Source organism: Danaus plexippus, chromosome 10 (genome assembly GCF_018135715.1).
Source record: "Danaus plexippus chromosome 10, MEX_DaPlex, whole genome shotgun sequence".
NCBI classification, from domain to species: Eukaryota; Metazoa; Arthropoda; class Insecta; order Lepidoptera; family Nymphalidae; genus Danaus; species Danaus plexippus.
In genome coordinates this window covers 437,908-448,354 of record NC_083543.1, presented here as the reverse complement: position 1 = coordinate 448,354, position 10,447 = coordinate 437,908, and the positions used below count along the sequence as shown (strand labels likewise).

Sequence of the window (10,447 nt, the reverse complement as noted above, 5' to 3'; positions counted from 1 at the left end):
AGCCTTCCTTCTTATCGTCAAAGTACATAAAGATGTTTGATACTAATCATACTAGTAAGTCATACACAACGAGTGAAATATGGATCAGATCATATGTTATAGTTCTTATTTCAAATTAATAAGAATCATTTTTCAATAAATCAATAATGATTATTGTAAACAGAGAATTCACGATATTCGGATACGGCTCTCTTCGTGGAATCATTAAATTATGCTCTAGATACACTCAGTTTACATTTAGTAAATATATAAATCTTATAATTAAGATATTTATAAAGTGAAAATAATAAGATTTCTAAACTTATTTTATCAGTCAATAGTTTATGTGAAAGGAAAATAAATTGCGATGTAGTTAACGACCCGTTAATAAGAAACATATTTTAAAGTAAAAAGTCGTACGCAAGAAGATAAATTCTCACAATAGTTCATAAACGTAAGTTAAATTTGTGTAAAAATAATTTATTTTGCGATAATAGCGATCATAGATTTGAATTCTGTGAAAAGAGTGAAGAAAGATAAATATAGTGCGAATCACATAAATGTGTATGTGTACTCACAAAACTAAGGCCCAGTTTATATTGGATCATGCTAGGAGAAAAAAATATGTCTGGTATAATAGTTTGGACATATTAGCCCTTATATAATAAACTTGTGCTTTGTAACAAATCCTGCATTAAATATTTTTTTTTCATTTATTTATTTCAATATCTTGTAACGTATTTTTTTTAAATATATTTAGGTTCAAGTTACTTACAAAAGGTTTTATTCCTTTCTTTTATATTAAAGGTGACATTGGCTGTATTGATATTACGCTTCATGATAATGAGTGAGTCTCTCTTCAGCTGTTCTTGCTTTTTAGTTACGAATAAAAATTATTTAGCTAAGCGTGTATAGATTAAAAAAGAATCGACTATAAATATTATTCTACTCAACGTTCAATTTAATTATAAAGAAATGTAACCTCTCAATAAGGTTATTGAACGTAAATAAACTTATTGTAAGAAAAAACTGTTTTAAAAATCTTTTTTTATAAATCTGTTATAAAATGCAGTGGTTTTGCTAAAATATTAATTTTTTTTCAACAAGTAAACATATATATATAAGATTAACATAGGTAGGTATTATTTTGCCACAAAAATATCTTTGAGACCTATTGGTTCATATAATAATGATCTAGTACTTTATGTTGAGAATAAAAAGTAACAGTTTTTAAACATTTTTGTTAAAAGTAATATAGTTTACCCCTGGTGGGACTCGAACCCACAATCCCCGGCTTAGGAGGCCGATGCCTTATCCATTAGGCCACAGGGGCTACGATGCTAGAAGCCGAAATAGAATATGTAATTTTTGGAAGTGCAGTCGTTATATATCTCTATTATACACTTAATTAAATAAATAAAAAAAAATACAGATTAACTTTATTTTATTTATTTCACTCAGGATATTACTTTAAACGAGCCCATTTCTATTTCAATAATTATGAACAAGTTTATTTTTAATGTAATTTACTTAAGTTATCGATGTATGAGGAAGGCTCGGTTAATAATAGTAATATATAAACGAGCATGAGCTTCGTTTTTCCTTCTTCTATCGTCGATATTAATCGAGGTTCACAAATAAGATCATTCATCAATGTCAAAAAAAATTTGTAAAAATTGTCTTCCAATCAAAAGCGGTACAAACAAGGTAAACACGTGTCAATCAAGATGCTCCCCCGGGGGGAAGTCACCCCTTATCTTAAGAAACCTTACAGACTAATGAACAGTGCAGAAGTCTTACGTTCCCCTCTATGTCATACATGATAAAGGTCATCCTGCTTGACGTCTTTCAATTCGCCTCTGCCTCATCGTGCTCTGTGTAATGTTGAATAGCGTACGTTTAATGGCGTACCGATTGAGTTTTTATTTACGAATCCTCCGCAAGTGGCACGCATTTATATGTTAATAACAACGGAGCCGGGGGGAATGTTTATAGCGACCCCATAACAGTATATTAATGAGAACAGAGCTTATTTTACATGTTGTACGTCATTACCTATTCAAAACTTATTTGTATGTTAACATAAGTGTTGCAAATTAATTTTAGACTGAGGTTTCCAGCCGATCAATAAAATGTTTTGTTTTTCACAGCAATTACTTCTCAATTTGAATTTTGGTGAATTTACAAAATCTGAATTGCGTCTTGGTATTGTCTTATTACATATACAAACACATCTCTCTCTCTCTCTCTCTCTCTCTCTCTATATATATATATATATATATATATTGTGCACAATTAAATAACTTTAAATAATATAATTGTTTTATGAATAGTGAGCATGTGTTATGAACCGCCTAGTCTGGCGTTATCTTCGTGTCACTCTCCTGCCAAGAATTAATTGTTACGAAGCACGTGTCGTATGATGACTGCTGAGATCTAAGAATATTTGGATTGTCTCCTTAGGTAAATGATAGGCAGGAATATTTTATGCATTTCTTTGCCTCTTGAGGATATCATGTTACTAAATTACTATAAATAGAGATGTGACTTCGATTCCTTTTCTAACATTAACTATTACATTTCTTTATTTTTTTTTTAAACTACACCAATAATTGCACTTAATGTACATTTAATACAAATATATCTATTACATAGGGAATCCTACAACTGTTAATTCATGAAGTTTCGTATGTAGCAACAACGACAAGGTCTTGTCGTCTCTCGTCTCCATTTTAAATGATGTATCGCTTGATACTCACTTATAATTGAATTTTTTTACAAAACGTAAACTTATGTTGATGTAACACGTTTTTGAACTCATTAAGCTCTTAACCATCTCGTGTATTCTCAGAGTAGTTTGTTTCATAAATAATGAAAACATTCACATTTTATCGACTTACAACATGTTATAATAAATTTGGGTTAACCTCATATTAATTGGCTTACAGGTAATATAACATTATCATAAATTAGTCTAACGAAATTTTAAATATCATCCCATAATAACGTCTATTCCCATACGCTAAACGTTGATTTTGGGATAGCAGTGTCGCAGTATAAGATTGGATTTAAAGATGTAGAACAAATCCGCTTCCAACAAATTAGCACTTAGAGTGGAAATTATGAAGTAGGAAATGAAAGTGAGCCATAGAGCACGGAGCTGGTTATATTCAGATTGTTTAAGATTATAACACTATGACAACTATTTATATTGTATTAAAGTATTCTCATGTAACATTAAATGCTGCCACCGATTCCTTACGTTGAACCGCCATTTTGTCATATAATCACGGATAGACGTGCATTCTGTTCATACATAAAATGTAAAACAACACACAACTAGCACAAATGACGTAAATTATGAATTGTTCTTTATTCGTAGTAAATTTTTGTCTATATATTTTCACAATTAAAGTACTCATTACATTGGTATAATATTCAGTGTTAACAGTATAATAAAAGTCGGTTACCGCGCCCGTGTGACACAGTGACCGCCCAATTTGATTTACAGCCGAGCGCCTGCCGCCTTCATATATCAAATTTTTCATTTGGTACATGCACTACTATCGTTACTTTTGTACAATACGGTTGCCAGAAATGAGGAATTCAAAATTGTTTTTTAAAATAACTTTTTACGTATCGAAACTGAAATGAATTGCGACTTATAACTGAATATAATTATAAAATTAATATGAAACGTTCAGGTGCATGACCGAGTGTAGGGACCGTAAAACTATTTTAGCTCTTAAACGTATTCATAAAAGAGAATAACTTGATTCTCGGTACAGATATAAATAGAGCGGACGTTTAATCAAGGTGCGACGTGCAATTAAACAACAGGTTGACATTTGACGAATTAACGGCCATCATCTCGTTTTTTACTAGAATTATACATTTCAAATAGAAATAAAATCTTAATACGTAAAGATTTATTAAAAAATATATCAACTCTATATGGGGTTAATAGGAACGTTTTTCTTTTTAATACTTCATTCTCTTAATACGACGACGGTCGATAATATTATGCCAAATTGAGTATGAAAATTTAAATTATTCCCGAGTAGATCGTTTCTATAGTAACCTAAGATTTATGACGACTCTTAGTCTGATTTAGTTAAATTATTCGACTGACATGATGCATTAGTTGGTGATATTTCTTTGAAATTCAAGCTAATTATTTGCTCATCAAAACAATATGTTAACCACAGCCTGCCCTTTAAGCGGAGCTAATATTTATGGATATGTTCGTCTGTTGTCCGCTTAGCATGTTATACACTAATTATAATAACATTACATGCTTTACGGTCCTTGCAGTAACAGTTATCACACTCCTCGTCGATACCTACAGAACGCGTCATTGAAATTTAAAATAATTGCATTATAAATATAGTAGATCGTACTTTACCTGGTGCAGATGTGACGTCATGAATCAGATTATTAATAATTTCTTGAAATAAACAACTCTGAAATAACAAATAGCAGCATACATCACAGCTACTTCCAACCTTGGACGAGATGAGGCAATATGAAAAGTTACCAGAGTTTGTTCTCCTGGACGAAGTCGTTAATCAATATTTATATATTTTAAAGGAATAATCTTGTATCGCTATTCATTATATTATTACGACTGAATGTCGAAAAATTGTCGCTAACTTAAAAGACACATAAAATAACAGATCATTTTTATAACCGTCTAGTAAATGTGTACGAATAATGAAACAAGATTTTAAAAGAAGTTGTTTTGTTTAAAATGAAGGTAGAAAAATATGATATAACATAAATTGCACGCGTCACCTGCTTGTATCATTAGATGGGACGCCATTTTACAAGTAACGCAGCCAAAAAGTAATATTAATGTTGAAGCGTGGAGAAACGGGCTCTACGTATCATTAAATTTAAATGTACAAGTATGGAGAAATAAATTAAATGTGTTTTGAGAACCACTTTATTATATCTCATGGAAATACTTGGAGTATCAGAAATAAACCACAGTAACTATGTGGTTAGGAAGACTTATGGATCAAAACAATCACTTCTGTTGAGGTAGTATAATCTCTTAATCGCAGTTTTGTTTCCCAGATAGCTGGACATCGGTAACGTCGAGCATAAATGGTAACACTCAGCCATAACCTCACCTGTCCTATATCACGACCACTTCACTTTTATACCCAAAACGCCCAGTTAATTTACGAGATCGTAAACTTGCCTTGCTTTTATCCAAGTATGAAATAATGTATTCAAGTTAGCTGTGAAGCCGACGGCGATCACTCAGGATGAGATCAAAGAGGCGTCTGTCTTTTGGTCGAGAGCGATTGTTTATTTTGACGACTTTGTTGCGATGGATGAGGTGTAATGTAATGGACTAACACCTAATCCCTCCGCCTCGTTGAAAGATCGACTAAGAGCTGGACTGAAAAATTGATTACGGAATTGAATTTGTGTCTACGGTTACAAGAGATATTACTTGGTATGGTAGAATGTTATACATGGTGTATTGTTAATTAATATAACGAGAATACGAATTAACTAGTTAATTTATATGTTTATCGATTTATATGACATTGATACTGATTTTATCATACCAACTGTTTTGCTTTACATTATAAGAATGTAAAACTACGAAAAGTATTGAGATTCTTAAATTTGCATTTTTTGTAATTTTCGAACGATAACGAACAAAGCAGATGATTTCTATCTCTGAACATTTTCATTAATAATTTATCAATGACACGCGAACCGAAGAGTCGCCAATACTTTAGATGAAGAATTAAATGCCGATGTGATTTATGTGACGCAATAAACTTTATCGCTAAGGACCACATCTTTGCCAGGTGGAGTGCTCCACGATGACTAGTCGGAAGATATAATAGAAAGGACTAACATACAAAATTAAAAATTTATGGATATTATTAATATAGAATATTGTACTTTCATATTCACTACTATTTTGTACAAGAAGTATCCCACCGACGAGGATGCACTATGATATTAAAGTTTTTTTCTATGTATCGTCTGTGATCACCCTTAGAGACCTGCTTGAAGCACGATCTGTCAGTCTTAAGCCTTGTTTAGAGCGACAGGTGATAGTTTAATATATTCAGAGAAGTAATGCAGGAAGATGAGAGCGCTCTGTGCACGTGCTGTGTCCACGTATTTCTGGATCCGAGAACTCTCATTTATTACATTAGTATGCGAAATTACAAAAAGAACTCGTCCTTAATTAACACTATTCAGTATTTATAGAAATATATAAAAGACATGTAAAACAAAATGTCAACATTCAAAACATCAGTTCACATTCAGATTTCATTGTTCTTTAAAAATATATATCTTATTCTAAGTCCCTTAAAACTATATCACTTAAAATACTTACAAAGTAAGGAGTCATTGTATGAATAAAGACATCTTAATATTTATAAGCTAAACATATCAACATATAAATTTAAATGTAATTCTTATCATTTATTATAACAATGCGAAAAACTTAAATAAAATAATACAACATTATCTAACTATGAAGTGTAAATAAAAATAAAATGTATAGGTAAATGATATAAGCTTGAGTTATTTAGAATCTCCCCGATCTGACCTCTGCGGAATCAAAATAAAAGTCAGACAACAATAACACGAAAGCCGAGCTCAATGAAAATCATCCTGAATCAGGGAAGCATCGCGGCGGAGTGTGACGGAGATTGTCAGAATAACAATAGGAGAGGAGAGAGAGGGGGGAGAGGAGAGGAGAGGAGGCTTGGACAATACGGAACAGTGGACGAAACAAACGGAGCCTTTGTTGGGAAATGTAGACACAGAGTAAAGAAACAGAACTGACGAGGGAGGAACGCTATCATTGATTATACTCTGATATGAACTATTCACCCAACTGTGCAGATAAGTGATACTAATATATACATATACATAACACATTCTATATCACAAAATATTGTGAAATATATATTTAAACTATTGAATTTGTACATCTTCTTCAAGAATAATAGAACAGAACCTCTACTTCCAAACCGAGAGAATACTCGCGAATTTCTATTTAAGAATTTATAATAGTTTATTTCAATGGTATGTTTGTGTATTTAATCTTTGTCGGCTAGCGTCGGATGAAAGGTGCTACAGCGAGAATGAAACATACCTTCCTCGGACAATAGCAGGCTTTAATACGGCGATTTATCCCTAAACACTGGGCGAAACTTGATTTAAATGAAAATAAAGGTTAAAATCAGTGGATTAGAGCACACAGTAGAGTAACACACTATCGATGACATTAAATCGTTTCAATAATTAACGATACAAATTATTCTACATAATAATTAAAAAATAATGCTATATTCCTCTTAAATTAACACTGAGTTCAGCGAAGCGCTTCAAACATATATATTTGAACCTCGTCTTTGTGGTCATAGAAGTATGTTGCAATGAAGAAATTTATAATTAACGACGCTTTAATTATCTTCATAACAATAAATAAATATAAGATTTATTTTCATACAAATGTAAATATTTTCATGTAACAAATATCTTGATTTATAGACAAGGTGGCTTCAGATCCCTTAGAGATCCCTCGAAAATGAGGTGGTCGTTTGATATAAAGAGGTGAATGTACAAGTAAATTATAAAAGAAAACATCGGAACAAATAAGATACTAATATTAAAAAGATTCATTTTATGGACATAATAAAAAGTATTTCAATGTTTATTTTTGTTAAAAATGTGAAAGTATTGAATCGTTTGCGATAATCTGAACCCACTGACGTGAGATTCTTATATCAGAAGAATATAAATAGTCGATGTACGGAATCTATAAAGAAAGCGGTATAAAACCGGTCACCTACAATTATATTACGGGAATAATTCGACACAGATAATAAACAAAGTTGGGACGCGGCGTATGTTTGTTTGTACAACATATTTTTTATCGCACACACGTGTTAGACGCAGAAATAAGAAATACAAGTTTTATTTGCAATCTCGATACAATACAGGCAAATATATATGTATAGACATTTCGTATATGTTTCTTTTAAAACTTCTCCTGTCGAATGTACCGGTGAGAAGTGAAAGCATTGTATGCGTTGAGGGGATGCAGTGAGGGGTGAGGGGGAAGGGGGAGGGGGCGGTGTAGTAAATTGACAATGATTGTCGACAATTGCGGGCAATCGACTGAGGTAATGGTTTGTTGGTGTTGTATCATGTTATGTGAGTTACGGAGACGGACGGGAACGATGACAGACGTACTTACATCTCAACCATTATAAAATATGTAGAGTTTCAACTATGCTGCATAATAAGATGGCTCAGAAAATTTTATTACCATTATCAATTGGTCATTTTGGTTCCAATAATATTTCCTTGCGTGTTATAATTGTACACAATAAAGTTAATCCTAGCGTAAGCTCTTATAAAAATATCTTAATTACGTACAGCTTGGTTAGACGTAGACATGTATCGTTCAATATATAATTAGCCATATTAATAAACATATGTTTTATATTTCTCATATCCAATTCTTCTCAATAGTGCACTGCACATGATAACCTATATACACGTGTGTGAGTGAGGGCATAGACCTGTCAGCGGATATGACCAATTGTGGAGCCAATAAAGGTGCGTTTACCTCGCGACCCGCCTTGAACTTCGAGGGGCGATGACTGACTGGGAGATAGTTTGACATGGAATTATAGTCCCTATGTACTCCGAAGTCAGTACCTGTCTGTGGGATTAATCAATCGTAATAAGCATGTGAGTTCTCTGGGCGATACTTTAAACGGATGTCAGTACTAACCAGAGGACTGATACCGCTGTGGGTGGGAACTAATATGGAATTCATTAAGGGTACGGTTCATTATACAGTTATTGTCATATATTGTATTAATAGTGATGTCTTTTTAATCAAGTAAGTCTTCTCAATAGAACATTAAAGAGGAAAAAATATATTTATTATTAATATATTAAAAAATGTATATAATGCCGTCGTTAAATCTTAAATAAATGTCATAGCTTATGTCAGTATCATATTATGTATAGTACGTTCTATGTAATATTTATAGTTTATGTAGCACTTGTTGTCAGGACTGTACCAATCATCAAGAGAGTCCACCTTTTATTGTCGCTTTCATATCCCGGTGTCCGGTTGCCGCGACGCAATTATACTTTAGTTCCAAACTATCATAACCACGAGATAGCGTTATACGTTATCAGAGTTTACTGCTCGAGAAATAAGGCTTAAATTCCTATAAAGATAATAAAATGCAGTGGCACGACTGTAATTACTGTGTGGTTCTATCAATTTAGAGAAGAGAGGTATTTTATGATATCAAATGGATCTTAACTCACACGTGGACAGAAGTCAAACGGTCGTGAAACAAAATGAAATGCGGGTAGGTATGAATTGTGGTCTTTATAATCATTATACAATTGCTTGCAGGTTAAATGTACTTTATTTTTCTTATCTATCGGTACTGTTTTGGATGAAAATTAGTTTGCAGGTTAGACCTAAGAGAGGGACTGAAAAATAAAAAAAAAATTAGCTTACTAAAATCGAACATCTACTTATTAACTGCCTCTGAGGGGGAACAGAGTTCACTGAGTCAGCTATAAAGTTCTAATTTTGGAGTTGACACTGACGAAGTCGCTGACAAAAATTAGTTTTTATTTTTGTTTTTTCATAAATATATAAATTATTTCATTTTAACACATCAGATTTTATAATTATTTCCCAAAAAGGCATAGTCATGAAAATTCTCCATCCTGCTTTACAATGGTGTCCATCTTAATAACCTGTCCATTTCATCTCAGCCGTACAATAAATACCCACGTCCAGTCACGGAAGCCCACTTGCAAAACAATAATATATCTTCAATATTTGACCGCTATCAGTTGAAAAAAGTTTTTCCATATACAATACCAACATCGAGTCACTGATACAGAAACGTTATACATTGAAGATTTTTGTCACTCATTTGAGTGTATGTGTACTCAACGCTACAATGTATAGCTAAGTTGTAGTTTTATTCGGAAAAACTTCGGACATTTGGGGTGAAATGGCAATGGAGCGGTAATAAGCAAAGTTTTTAGTTGCTTTTTCATGGAATCTAATGGTCGCAGGTTTGATGTATGCTCGAGTGGACAACATGTTTTACTTCCTTCATATAGTTTTATAGCTTTTCCTCAGAGTATTATCACATGAATAATATGTATGGTAAAAGTGCTGTAGATAATATGAACTGCCGTAATATTTTACTGTTTGAATTTTCCAACGAAGTAAGGATTTATGCCCTTTCCAGCATATCTTACGGTAAGCTGGGGATAAAAATAGGCATATCGCAAAATCTGGCGACCGGAAATTAAGACAAGAGGGGAATCCCCCCCTTCCGCTCGGACGTCACCTCCGCCGTGGGCGGCCATTATCATATTTCAGATGCTATCTGTTTGTCCGTCTGATGAAGGGATTATGTTTACA

At 32.8% G+C, this 10,447-nt stretch overlaps 1 non-coding gene across 1 annotated transcript; it reads right to left on the bottom strand.

The window, feature by feature from the left end:
• Nucleotides 1-1,239: 1,239 nt before the first annotated feature.
• Trnar-ccu (transfer RNA arginine (anticodon CCU)) lies at nt 1,240-1,312 on the bottom strand. Its single transcript has one exon. It is a non-coding gene; the product is annotated as a tRNA-Arg (tRNA).
• Nucleotides 1,313-10,447: the final 9,135 nt, after the last annotated feature.